The sequence below is a fragment of the Bos taurus genome, chromosome 23 (assembly GCF_002263795.3).
Source record: "Bos taurus isolate L1 Dominette 01449 registration number 42190680 breed Hereford chromosome 23, ARS-UCD2.0, whole genome shotgun sequence".
NCBI lineage: Eukaryota > Metazoa > Chordata > Mammalia > Artiodactyla > Bovidae > Bos > Bos taurus.
This window is the reverse complement of record NC_037350.1, coordinates 34689287-34704459: the sequence shown is the minus strand read 5'-3', so window position 1 is coordinate 34704459 and position 15173 is coordinate 34689287.

Genomic DNA, 15173 nt, shown 5'->3' with positions numbered 1-15173 from the left:
AAACATATATGTATACACATCTATGTAAGGAAAAGGTTTTGAAAAGGAATATAATTATATTTCAGATAAAGAAAACAAATAAACTAGTATAATTGTTTTTTCAAATGTGCATTTTGACTATCATGTTTAGTCTAAAGACTTTTCTTCAAATATAGTTTATGTTTATGATGATAAAAGAAACATAAATGTATCTTAATCTTGTAACATTAACTGTAGAACAGTTTATTTACAATAGCTAACCAAAATCATAAAATTTTGAAACCTATAGTCCTGCCCAGTACTCTGCTATTGGTCATTTAACCAAATGATCATTGACTTAATTCTTCCTTGACTCAGAAACTCTTATAGGTGCTTGAAGTGAAACTGAAAGTAAAGTCGCTCAGTCTTTTCTAACTCTTTGTGACCCCGTGGACTGTAGCCCACCAGGCTCCTCTGTCCGTGGGAATCTCCAGGCAAGAATACTACAGTGGGTTGCCATTTCCTTCTCCAGGGGATCTTCCCGACCCAGGGATTGAACCCAGGTCTCCTGCATTGCAGGCAGACACTTTAACCTCTGAGCCACCAGGGAAGCCCTCATAGGTGCTTAGTTTACACCAATAAACAAAGCAGGCAGACACGTATCCTCATGGAACTGATATTCTAGCTGGGGGAAGACAGATAATCTGCAATAAACATGAATCCAAGTATATTATATGGTATGTTAACAGGTGATCTGTACTATTGGAAAAGAACTAGTAAAGCAGAGGATGGGGTTTAGGGAATAAAAGTGAAAAAAGGGAAGTGATTTAAAGAAAAACAACTTAGACCACACTGAGGGGAGCAAACATGCTCTCTTGCATTCAAGAGTCAACCCAGTCAGGTCTCGGTCTTCTACCCAACTTCAAAATTGTTTCCATCTCTGAGGCTTTATGCAAACTCATGCAAACATGGATGTTGTGAACATTTTGCCTCTCTTCAGTTGAACTGGTTTCATAAAAAATTGTTGGTAAACTCCCCCAAATTAAGTAACATTTTATGCAGCAAATTTTGATAATTTTCTGTTTCCTGAAGAACTAATCCCCAAATTATTTTCCATTTTACAACACACTGTCAGTAACCTAATTGTATTATGTAAAAATATTATATATGCATTGCTATTCTATATATTATGACATTTAAAAATATACACAAAATATAAACTAAATGACACTGAGATAAAAATAGAAATGGAAATGCTAACATTTTCTTCCCCAGGGGATGAGGACACTCATTTTTATGGCCACTAGACTAATGGATTCTGAATGTACACACATAATTATACTAGTTATTTAACTATCATAAAAAAGTAACTTCTTTTACATATAGCTTCATTCAAAGTTCTCAGAATAACACAAGGGGCCAAGAATACAATTATATGTGAATAACTCTCTTCATATGCATATGTAAAATTTTGTGAGCTCAATTAAGTAATCATCTTTAGTTCTTCTGTTATTCCATCAATTCATCTACTGGTAAATAATCCAGACTCTACAATAGATATCTCATTTTCAGGGTTTAAATCTCAAGTCATAATAAAAGCAGAGCAATGGCCTAGAATGAATAAAATGTCATATGGATATCATCATATATATGCATTTGTAAAGAAAATTAATGAAAAAATACAGAAGACTTACAGTTTGCTGAAACATAAAGTGTACTCACTCAGAGCTGAATATACACTCACCTAGAAAAAATACTTTCTCAGCTTCTGATGACTTCTAAAGAAAGGGACTCCATGACTTTCATCTCCAGCCTACTGTGGACTCCTTTCCACTTTCCTCCTCAACTTCCCTCCATGAAATCTCTTCCCTAGGTTATAAAACACACCTTGGGCTTCTGGTTCAGACAAGATGACATTGATCTCTTTGTGCCCACTCCTCTGTCTGTTCTGGAAAAAAGAAGAGACCACTAAAGGAGACCTTTTATATTTGGCAAGAAGAAGGTGAACTAGATTAGGGCCTGAAGAATGGAAGAGAAACACAGCAGCACCTGAGAAGACAAGCCAGGCCCAGCATTCCTGACCTCCAACCTAGTGTCAGAAGGCAGCCTGAATAGGGCTGTTCCTCCCAACGAACAAATGTGAAGAAACACCAGGTGGTGGTTTAGTTGCTAAGCTGTGCCTGAGTCTTTGTGACCCCATGGAATAGAGGCCACCAGATTTCTCTGTCCATGGAATTCTCCAGGCAAGAATATGGATTCCCATGTCCTCCTCCAGGGGATCTTCACAACCCAGGGGTTGAATCCAGGTCTTCACAAGGCAAGTGGATTCCTTACTGTCTGAGCCACCAGGAAAGCCCAAGAAACTCAATAATCACATGGATATTTGGAAAATAAAAGGATAAAAGCATATGTTAATATTAAATAAAGTAGACTTTAGAGCAAAAAAAATTTCCAAAGACAAAGGAAAAGGACATTACATATAGAAAAAAGAGTTTAATCCCTGGGTCAGAAGATCCCCTGCAGGAGGCCATGGCAACCCACCTTAACATTCTTTCCTGGGGAATCTCCATGGACAGAGGAGCCTGGCAGGCTATATAGTCCATGCGGTCACAAAGTGTTGGACATGACCGAAGTCACTTAGTACACATGTTAAGAGAGGAAAACTTAAAGTCCTCACCAAAAAGATCTAGAAAGGTAAATATGTGAGGTGATATTAATAGATATGTTAATTAAATCAATGAGGGGATCCATTAATAATGCAGAATATAAAATCAACACACAGAAATCCCTTGCATTCCTATACACTAAGAATGAGAAAACAGAAAGAGAAATTAAGGAAACAATTCGATTCACCATTGCAACGGAAAGAATAAAATACTTAGGAATATATCTACCTAAAGAAACTAAAGACCTATATATAGAAAACTATAAAACGCTGGTGAAAGAAATCAAAGAGGACACTAATAGATGGAGAAATATACCATGTTCATGGATTGGAAGAATCAATATAGTGAAAATGAGTATACTACCCAAAGCAATTTATAGATTCAATGCAATCCCTATCAAGCTACCAACAGTATTCTTCACAGAGCTAGAAGAAATAATTTCACAATTTGTATGGAAATACAAAAATCCTCGAATAGCCAAAGCCATCTTGAGAAAGAAGAATGGAACTGGAGGAATCAACCTACCTGACCTCAGGCTCTACTACAAAGCCACAGTTATCAAGACAGTATGGTACTGGCACAAAGACAGAAATATAGATCAATGGAACAAAATAGAAAGCCCAGAGATAAATCCATGCACATATGGACACCTTATCTTTGACAAAGGAGGCAAGAATATACAATGGATTAAAGACAACCTCTTTAAATTGTCATGTATTCTTTATATATCTTGCCATTTTGACTGGAAAATATATTTTTTAAAAAAGAAAAATAGCAAGAATTTCAATGCTTTTTATGTAATTTTGTAGGTATTTCAGACATTACACTTGGTAAGTAAAAGGTTTTTTTTTTTTTTTTTTTTTTTTTTAATTATTCCAGATAATAACCAGTAGGATTCACTGGATATTCAGAAAGAGAAGAAACCTTGGAAATTGTCTAGACAATCTTCCCATATTAAGAATTTATAAGTAAATCCAAGAAGGATTATGTCACTTATCTAAACTTATAAAACTCGATGCAAAGTAGCAATAGAAACCAGGTTTCCTAGGTTTAAGTGAATCTTTACCGAATTACCCGTCAAATGAAAATATCTCCTATGCTCTGCAAAACCTGATTCTTATCTCTTTCATAGAACTGATCATATTCCACCTTGTATTCATTGTCCAGTTAGCATAAGTTTTACCAAGTAAATTAAATTCCTTGAAGGTTCAATGTGGACATATGGCATTCTGTGCTTTTCCCTCTTGGCACGTGTCCCAGTTGTGGTGCAACATTTAACTTTGAAATTTACCTCTTTCTGTTTTTCTATTAAAATTTAAGTCTAATTCACAAAGTCCACATGTATGTTCTTCACTGTTGTCCATTCTTTGCATCCAGCAGGTCTTCATTGTGTGTTTGTTCAATGAAACATTTTTATTTGTACAGAGTAAAATTCCAATGAATTATTGATGTTGCTCTCACAGCATACAGTGAACTAAAACCATTGAGGTCTTTTCTCCCCAACCAAACCCTCATAACCTGATTATTTGGACATAATTATAGAACTAGAACTGGGGCGGGGGGGGCTTCCCTTGTGGCTCAGCTGGTAAAAAAATCTGCCTGCAATGTGGGATGCCTGGGTTTGATCCCTGGGTTGGGAAGATTCCCTGGAGAAGGGAAAGACTACCCATTCCAGTATTCTGGCCTGGAGAATTCCAGTCCATGGGATCACAAAGAGTCAGACACAACTGAGTGACTTTTACTTTCACAGAACTGTGGATGCATTTGCTTTTAATTGCTACCCTATTAGATGGAAAGCACTGGATGTTCAGTCTTTTATTCCACATACACTAGCCCTCACAGTTTCATGTCCTAAGATAATGTGATAATCCAATCACTGACTAAAAGGCTGAATAGGACAGAACTAGAGACAGTGCTCTGAACCTGCCACTTGAGTCTACTTTTTACCATAGGATTCTCAGCTTCACTAGAGGAGTTCAGTTTCTTAGCTGTGCTTTCTGATCATGACAGATGAAAATACTTTAAGGAGAGTCTACAAATCAAATGTTCCTACATTGTACACAAACACCTACTCTCTCTTTGAAGGTAGAAAAGAAATTCACCTCTTTGATGAATTTCCCAGATGAAAGTACCATCTTCCTCCTTATGGTTTCCTAATTTCATTCTCACCAATTTTATCTCACTGACCACATTCTGTCTTATAGTTAATTATCTGAACAACACCAATTCCCACTGCTTTAATTCAGTTCCCTTGGGTTTACAAAGGTTGCACCAACTACCCTGAACTTACTATTCACCACTTACTATTTATCAACCATGCCAGAAACTGGTATTTTTCACAGACCAGCTTATTTGTTCCTTTTGAGGTAAATATTACCATTAAAAGCAAATACTCAGGCTCTTGTATTTTAAATAAACTGACAACTGGACAAAATCTTAACTGCTATTCCAGATAAAACTTCCTTTTGTGTTATTTTTTTTTTTTTCTTTCAGAAAGAACTTCCATTATGGACAGCTTTCAGGTGAATGGAAATGGGACTGATATGTTAACTGGAAAAAAGCCACCATTGCAGGAAACAAAAGTAGACAAATAACACATCTTCTGTATACATCAAGACTCATTTTATTGGGAGCTGTTGGCTCAGACAGTAAAGAGTCCCCCCTGCAGTACAGGAGACTTGAATTCCATCTCTAGTTAGGAAGATCACTTGAACAGGGCATGTCAAACCACTCTAGTATTCTTGCCTAGAGAATCCCCATGGACAGAGTAGCCTGGTGGGTTGCAGTCCATGGGGTTGTCAGATCATGGAGTCGTAAAGCATTAGACTCAACTGAGCAACTACGCATAGGAAAATTCCTCAAGTGACATACTGACATTTGGAAACAGTTTCTCTCACACTTGTGCTTAACTACAACTCCTGCTTTTCAATGAAAGACAAAAGATAAAAGTACTATTCCATAATAATCAAGTAATTATTTATATCAAGGAATTTTTCTTAAAGCTAAGCTAGAGAATACACTGTGAAATAGAGCAGATAATTAGAAGTAGAAGAGATCCAAACACGGAAGCTGCACAACCAATGGATAATTTTCTTTTCAGGAAAAAGAGTAAAACCTCACTTTGGGATCATATTTTATACAGAGATTTGCATAATCTTAGAAATGTAAAGGATTCTCTACTCTAATTTCCTTGTTTAGTTGAGAAAACCAAAGCCTAGAGAAGTGAAGATAAGTTTACTAAGTCAAAGAGCAATTAAGTTAGGATTCTGATGAGAGCCCAGTGACACGCATTAGGGTTCATTTGCTTCATCTTTGGGCTGATATGCTGGAGATTGGGGTACCAATAATGGTGCAGTCTTCAGGCTGAATTGCTTTAGTTTGGGAAACCCCTATCTTTGCTCTTAACACCCTCAACTGATCCCATAAAATCCAAAATCTATATGTTTAAATGTTATTTACATCTAAGAAAATATCTTCCCATGGGAACATGTCAAAGAACTACAATTTGAAAGAAATGTACAATTCTATGGAGTATGCTACCACGTACCACTGGAATTTAATATCTTTGCTACCTGTTCCACACTTATGACCTAGGAAGGGAAAACAAGATTGACAATTTTTTTTTCCCCCACTTAATCATGTCCAGAGTTTTAGTGCATGCAGGCTGTGATTACAAAATGCCAGAGGTTGAGTGGTTTATAAACCATGTTATTTATCACAGTTCTGGAGGCTAGAAGTCTTCAGAGAGGGTGTGGAGAAAAGGGAACCCTCTTACACTGTTGGTGGGAATGCAAACTAGTACAGCCACTATGGAGAACAGTGTGGAGATTCCTTAAAAAACTGGAAATAGAACTGCCTTATGATCCAGCAATCCCACTGCTGGGCATACACACTGAGGAAACCAGAAGGGAAAGACATGTGTACCCCAATGTTCATCGCAGCACTGTTTATAATAGCCAGGACATGGAAGCAACCTATATGTCCATCAGCAGATGAATGGATAAGAAAGCTGTGGTGCATATACACAATGGAGTATTACTCAGCCTTCAAAAAGAATACATTTGAATCAGTTCTAATGAGGTGGATGAAACTGGAGCCTATTATACACAGTGAAGTAAGCCAGAAAGAAAAACACCAGTACAGTATACTAACGCATATATATGGAATTTAGAAAGATTGTAACAATAACCCTGTGTATGAGATAGCAAAAGAGACACTGATATATAGAACAGTCTTATGGACTCTGTGGGAGAGGGAGAGGGTGGGAAGATTTGGGAGAATGGCATTGAAACATGTAAAATATCATGTGTGAAACGAGTTGCCAGTCCAGGTTCGATGCATGATACTGGATGCTTGGGGCTAGTGCACTGGGACGACCCAGAGGGATGGTATGGGGAGGGAGGAGGGAGGAGGGTTCAGGATGGGGAACACATGTATACCTGTGGCGGATTCATTTTGATATTTGGCAAAACTAATACAATTATGTAAAGTTTAAAAATAAAATAAAATTAAAAAAAAAAAAACAGAACCAAAATGCTCAGAAGTGGGAAAGAGGGAGTGGAAAGATAAGATGAATTATGAAGTTCTTGACTGGCAGAAATTTCAGAAAGGAAACCTTTATTGGATATAACTATCCAAAAAACTATTCAAAAATTTCCCACAAATGATAAATATGCATTTCTATATTGAAAAGACTCATTAAAATATTGTCTCTAAAATATTGGTGGAAATAAAAACAGCAACAAGATGCATCATCATAGAATTCACAGAATTTCTGGCATTGAGGAAAAAATTTGAAAAGTCATCAGCAAGAATAACACAAGTCACATGGGAAAGACCAGGAATCAAAATAGTCATATTTCTCAGTGATAATTAGGAGCTCAAAAGAAATGAAGATACAGTTCACAATTCTGAGGAGAAAATTATTTCTAATTTAGAATTCTATACACAGTTAAAATACGAAAGAAGTGGATCGAATAAAGTCATTTGAAGAACCTATGTGATATAAAAAAATTTACATTCAATGCACTCTTTCTAGGCAAACTATGGAAAGGATGGTATAAAGCAAGAAAAACATGGGATTCAGGAAGGAAAGAATTCAGCCTAGGAGAGAAGTACAAGGGAATATGACGATGATGCCTGTACAGCAGATATAGAAAGAAGCATGTCCAGATTAAAGCAAGAATATTAAAATGCCTAGGAGCAATATCTTTAAGAAAACAAAGGGAACTGACCACCTGATGTAAGACCAAGGGTTATCAAACTATGGCTGAGGCCAAATCTGGCTCCCTGCTTGTTTTTTTAAATAAAGTTTTATTGAACTATCAAAAAGAAAAAAGAAAATATTTTCCCATGGGAACATGTCAAAGAACTACAATTTGAAAGAAATGTACAGTTCTATGGAGTATGTTACCACGTGCCACTGGAATTTAATATCTTTGCTACCTGTTCCACACTTATGACCTAGGAAGGGAAAACAGGATTGACAATTTTTTTTTTTCCCCCACTTAATCATGTCCAGAGTTTTAGTGCATGCAGGCTGTGATTACAAAATGCCAGAGGTTGAGTGGTTTATAAACCATGTTATTTATCACAGTTCTGGAGGCTAGAAGTCCAAGATCAGGATGCCAGCATGGTCGCCTGAGTGAGGGCCTCTTCCAGGACATATCCCTAAATAGAAGGAATGAGCAATTATTTCAGGCCTCTTTCACAAGAACCCTAATCCCATTCATATGGGCTCTGCCCTCATGTGGGTTCCAAACTCATGACCTAATTATTTTCAAATGGTCCCACCATCTAAAATTGTCACTTTAGGGATTAGGTTTTCAACATATGAATTTTGGGAGAACACAAGCATTAGACCATGGCACCCAACGAGGAGACTGACTTGTCTAAGGTAACCCAAAGCCTCATCCATACTGAATGCTCTGGTGCTGATATGAAGCCAAGGACTAAGGAATTAAGAGATTTCTCCTGGTATATACCAAGGGGATTGCAGAGTTTTGAAAGAAACAGATAAAAAACTGCCCAGATAAAACACTGTTTTATTTGGGGGAAAATTTTTCTATTCTGTAAAAAATAGCAGCATTTTGTATGCTGTATATGAATACATAAAACTCAGTTACCTGTCCATACACCAAAATACATTACAGAAATACAAATAATCCCATTTACAATTGCATCAATAAAATAAAATATTTAGAAATAATGTTAAGCAAGGTGTTGAAAGATCTATGTATGAAAACATTCAAGACACTCATGAAAGAAATATTTAAAAGACACAAGGGAAACATATTTCATATTTATTGACTAGAAGAATTAATATTATTAATACATCCATACTCCCCACAGCTATCTACATATTCACTGCAGTCTCTTTCAAAATTCCAAGGCATTTTTCATAAAACAGAAAGAAAAAAATTCTACAACTCATTTAAAACTGTTGTTGTTGTTCAGTTGCCAGGTCATGTCTGACTCTTTGTGACTCCACAGCCTGCAACACACCAGACTTCCCTCTCCCTTACATTTCCTAGAATTTGCCCAAGTTCGTGCCCATTGAATTGGTGATGTCATCCAACCATCTCATCCTCTATCACCCTCTTTTTCTTCTGTCTTCAATCTTTCCAAGCATCAGGGTCTTTTCCAATGAGTCAACTATTCACATTAGGTGGCCAAAGTATTGGATATTCAGCTTCAGCATCAGTCCTTCTGAAGAGTATATGGGGTTGATTTCCTTTAAGGCTGACTGGTTTTCAACTCCTTGATGCCCAAGGGACTCTCAAGAGTCTTCCACAGCACCACAGTTCGAAAACATCAATTCTTCAGCGCTCTGTTTTCTTTATTGTCTGCCCAGCTCTTACATGTGGACATGACTACTGGAAAGAGCCTAGCCTTGACTATACAGACCTCTGTCAGCAAAGTGATGTTTTTGCTTTTAACACACTGTCTAGGTTTGTCATAGCTTTCCTGCCAAGAAGCAATCGTCTTCTAATTTTGTGGCTGCAGTCACCATCCACAGTGATTTTATTTTATTTTATTTTTTTAAATTTAATGTTATTTTTTAACTTTATAATACTGTATTGGTTTTGCCATATATCAAAATGAATCCGCCTCAGGTATACATGTGTTCCCCATCCTGAACCCTCCTCCCTCCTCCCTCCCCATACCATCCCTCTGGGTCATCCCATTGCACCAGCCCCAAGCATCCAGTATTGTGCATCGAACCTGGACTGGTGACTCATTTCATATATGATATTATACATGTTTCAATGCCCTTCTCCCAAATCATCCCACCCTCTCCCTCTCCCACAGAGTCCAAAAGACTGTTCTATACATCAGTGTCTCTTTTGCTATCTCGTATACAAGGTTATTGTTACCATCTTACTATACTGTATTGGTGTTTTTCTTTCTGGCTTACTGCACTCTGTATAGTAGGCTCCAGTTTCATCCACCTCATTAGAATGGATTCAAATGTATTCTTTTTGAAGGCTGAGTAATACTCTATTGTGTATATGTACCACTGCTTTCTTATCCATTCATCTGCTGATGGACATCTAGGTTGCTTCCATGTCCTGGCTATTATAAACAATGATGAACGTTGGGGTACACATGTCTCTTTCAATTCTGGTTTCCTCAGTGTGTATGCCCAGCAGTGGGATTGCTGGATCATAAGGCAGTTCTATTTCCAGTTTTTTAAGGAATCTCCACACTGTTCTCCATAGTGGCTGTACTTGTTAGCATTCCCACCAACAGTGTAAGAGGGTTCCCTTTTCTGCACACCCTCTCCAGCATTATTTGCTTGTAGACTTTTGGATCACAGCCATTCTGACTGGCGTGAAATGGTACCTCATAGTGGTTTTGATTTGCATTTCTCTGATAATGAGTGATGTTGAACATCTTTTCATTTGTTTGTTAGCCATCTGTATGTCTTCTTTGGAGAAATGTCTATTTAGTTCTTTGGCCCTATTTTTGATTGGGTCATTTATTTTTCTGGAATTGAGCTGTAGGAGTTGCTTGTATATTTTTGAGATTAGTTGTTTGTCAGTTGCTTCATTTGTTATTATTTTCTCCCATTCTGAAGGCTGTCTTTTCACCTTGCTGATAGTTTCCTTTGATGTGCAGAAGCTTTTAAGTTTAATTAGGTCCCATTTGTTTATTTTTGCTTTTATTTCCAATATTCTGGGAGGTGGATCATAGAGGATCCTGCTGTGCTGTGTGTCGGAGAGTGTTTTGCCTATGTTCTCCTCTAGGAGTTTTATAGTTTCTGGTCTTACGTTGAGATCTTTAATCCATTTTGAGTTTATTTTTGTGTATGGTGTTAGAAAGTGTTCTAGTTTCATTCTTTTACAAGTGGTTGACCAGTTTTCCCAGCACCACTTGTTAAAGAGATTGTCTTTAATTCATTGTATATTCTTGCCTCCTTTGTCAAAGACAAGGTGTCCATATGTGTGTGGATTTATCTCTGGGCTTTCTATTTTGTTTCATTGATCTATATTTCTGTCTTTGTGCCAGTACCATACTGTCTTGATGACTGTGGCTTTGTAGTAGAGCCTGAAGTCAGGCAGGTTGATTCCTCCAGTTCCAGTCTTCTTTCTCAAGATCGCTTTGGCTATTCGAGGTTTTTTGTATTTCCGTACAAATTGTGATTTTTTCTATTTGTTCTAGCTCTGTGAAGAATACCATTGGTAGCTTGATAGGGATTGCATTGAATCTATAAATTGCTTTGGGTAGTATACTCATTTTCACTATATTGATTCTTCCAATCCATGAACATGGTATATTTCTCCATCTATTAGTGTCCTCTTTGATTTCTTTCACCAGCGTTTTATAGTTTCTATATATAGGTCTTTAGTTTCTTTAGGTAGATATATTCCTAAGTATTTTATTCTTTTCATTGCAATGGTGAATGGAATTGTTTCCTTAATTTCTCTTTCTATTTTCTCATTCTTAGTGTATGAGTGCAAGGGATTTCTGTATGTTGATTTTATATCCTGCAACTTTACTATAATCATTGATTAGTTCTAGTAATTTTCTGGTGGAATCTTTAGGGTTTCTATGTAGAGGATCATGTCATCTGCAAATAGTGAGAGTTTTACTTCTTCTTTTCCAATTTGGATTACTTTTATTTCTTTTTCTGCTCTGATTGCTGTGGCCAAAACTTCCCAAACTATGTTGAATAGAAATGGTGAAAGTGGGCACCCTTGTCTTGTTCCTGACTTTAGAGGAAATGCTTTCAATTTTTCACCATTGAGGATAATGTTTGCTGTAGGTTTGTCATATATAGCTTTTATTATGTTGAGGTATGTTCCTTCTATTCCTGCTTTCCGGAGAGTTTTTATCATAAAGGGATGTTGAATTTTGTCAAAGGCTTTCTCTGCATCTATTGAGATAATCATATGGTTTTTATTTTTCAATTTGTTAATGTGGTGTATTACATTGATTGATTTGTGGATATTGAAGAATCCTTGCATCCCTGGGATAAAGCCCACTTGGTCATGGTGTATGATCTTTTTAATGTGTTGTTGGATTCTGATTGACAGAATTTTGTTAAGGATTTTTGCATCTATGTTCATCAGTGATATTGGCCTGAAGTTTTCTTTTTTTGTGGCATCTTTGTCAGATTTTGGTATTAGGGTGATGGTGGCCTCATAGAATGAGTTTGGAAGTTTACCTTCCTCTGCAATTTTCTGGAAGAGTTTGAGTAGGATAGGTGTTAGCTCTTCTCTAAATTTTTGGTAGAATTCAGCTGTGAAGCCTTCTGGACCTGGGCTTTTGTTTGCTGGAAGATTTTTGATTACAGTTTCAATTTCCGTGCTTATGATGGGTCTGTTAAGATTTTCTATTTCTTCCTGGTCCAGTTTTGGAAAGTTGTACTTTTGTAAGAATTTGTCCATTTCTTCCTCGTTGTCCATTTTATTGGCATATAATTGTTGATAGTAGTCTCTTATGATCCTTTGTATTTCTATGTTGTCTGTTGTGATCTCTCCATTTTCATTTCTAATTTTATTGATTTGATTTTTCTCCCTTTGTTTCTTGATGAGTCTGGCTAATGGTTTGTCAATTTTATTTATCCTTTCAAAGAACCAGCTTTTGGCTTTGTTGATTTTTGCTATGGTCTCTTTTGTTTCTTTTGCATTTATTTCTGCCCTAATTTTTAAGATTTCTTTCCTTCTACTAACCCTGGGCTTCTTCATTTCTTCATTTTCTAGTTGCTTTAGGTGTAGAGTTAGGTTATTTATTTGACTTTTTTCTTGAGATATGCCTGTATTGCTATGAACTTTCCCCTTAGGACTGCTTAGAGCCCGGGAAGCAGAAGTCTGTCACTGCTTCCACCTTTTCCCCTTCTATTTGCCATGTAAGTGATGGGACAAGATGCCATGATCTTAGCTTTTTTGATATTGAGTTTTAAGCCAGCTTTTTCACTCTCCTCTTTCAAACTCATCAGAGGCTTTTTAGTTCCCCTTTGCTTCCTGCCATTATTGCAGTATCATTCACAGATCTGAGGTTGTTGATATTTCTCCCAGAAATCTTGATTCTAGCCTTTAGGATTCATCCAGTCCAACATTTCACATGACATGCTCTGCATATAAGTTAAATCAGCAGGGTGACAATGTTCATCCTTGACAGACTCCTTCACCAATTTTTACCCAGTTTATTGTCCCTTTTCTGCTTCTAACTGTTGCTGTTTGAACTGCATACAGGTTTCTCAGAGGACAAGTAAGGTTCGTCTGGTATTCCCATCTCCTTAAAAATTTTCCACTTTGTTGTGGTCCACACAGTCTGGTGAGGTCAATGAAGCAGATGTTTTTCTGGAATTCACTTGCTTTCTCTATGTTCCAGCAAATGTTGCCAATTTGATCTCTGGTTCCTCTGCCTTTTTAAAACCCAGCTTGAACATCTGGAAGTTCTAGGTTCACATAATGCTGAAGCCTAGCCTGGAGGATTTTGAGCATAACCTTACTAGCACTGGAGATGATTGAAATTGTTCAGTGGCTTGAACATTCTTTAACACTGTCCTTCTTGGGAACTGGGATGAGGATTGACCTTTTCCAGTCCTCTGGTCACTGCTGGCTTTTCCAAATTTTCTGACATATTGAGTGGAACACTTTAGTACCATCATCTTTCAGGTTTTAACTCGCTTTGTTGGAATTCTATCACCTCCACTAGCTTTGTTGGCAGCAGTGCTTTTTAAGACCCACTGGAGTTCACATTCCAGGATTTCTGCCTCTGAATGAGAAACTACACCATCATGATTATCTGGGTCATTAAGATATTTTTTTGTATAGTTCTTCTGTGTGTTTTTTCCATCTCTTCTTTGTCTATTCTGCTGTATTAAATCACAAAACACCAAAGATAAAAGTGATCTTGAGAAAGAAGAACAAAGTTTGAGACTAGGGTTGCTGATTTCAAATTGTATTAGAAAGCTATAGTAATCAAAACAATGATTTGCTCTGGCACGAAAATAGATACATAGATCAACAGAGCAGAACAGCGAAGCTGGAAAGAAACGCACACCCATATATTGTCGGTTAGCTTATGAAAAGGAAGCCAAGAATATCCAGTGGGGAAAAGACAAGTTTTCCAAAACTAATACTGGGAAAACTTGATAGTTATGAAAAAACAAAACTGGGCCCCTGTCTTTTACTATACACAAAAATCAACTAAAAATGGATTAAATATTTGAACATAAGACTTTAAACAATTAAACTCCTAGAAGAAGACATTGAGATAATCTTCTTGCCATTGGTCTTTGCAATTGTTTTTTGGGTTTCACACCAAAAGCAAAGGCAACAACTGCAAAAAAAACTAGTGGGACCACATCAGACTCCAAACAAAGGAACATCAGCAAAATCAATGGCAACTTACAGATTGACAGAAAATATTTCCAAATCATATATTTGAAAAGGGCTTAATATCCAAAACTCGGAGAAGGCAATGGCACCCCACTCCAGTACTCTTGCCTGGAAAATCCCATGGACGGAGGAGCCTGGAAGGCTGCAGTCCATGGGGTCATAGAGAGTCGGACACGACTGAGCGACTTTACTTTCACTTTTCATTTTCACGCATTGGAGAAGGAAATGACAACCCACTCCAGTGTTCTTGCCTGGAGAATCCCAGGGATGGGGGAGCATGTTGGGCTGCCGTCCATGGGGTCTCACAGAGTTGGACATGACTGAAGTGACTTCACTTCATTTAATAGCCAAAACTACATGAGACATACAACTTAAGGGCAAGAAAACCAAATAATCCAAAAATTTAATGCAGCATAATAAAAGTAAGAGTTTCAATAAATCTGAAGATTAGACTTTAGATGAGAGACACAGCAAGGTTTTCCTTCTAGAACACCAAAAGCCTGTGCCTTCCTGGCATTACTTTCTTCATCTCCACTCACTTGTTTGACAATTACAGTTCAAGGTGTAATTCTTCAGTCAATAGCAATCACCTCACCCCATAAAGTATGTTGAACATGCAAAGAAAAAAATAAACAGCCCTATCCCTAAAATGTTGTGTAATCTAAAGATAAAATTATACATGTATGAAACGAGTCGC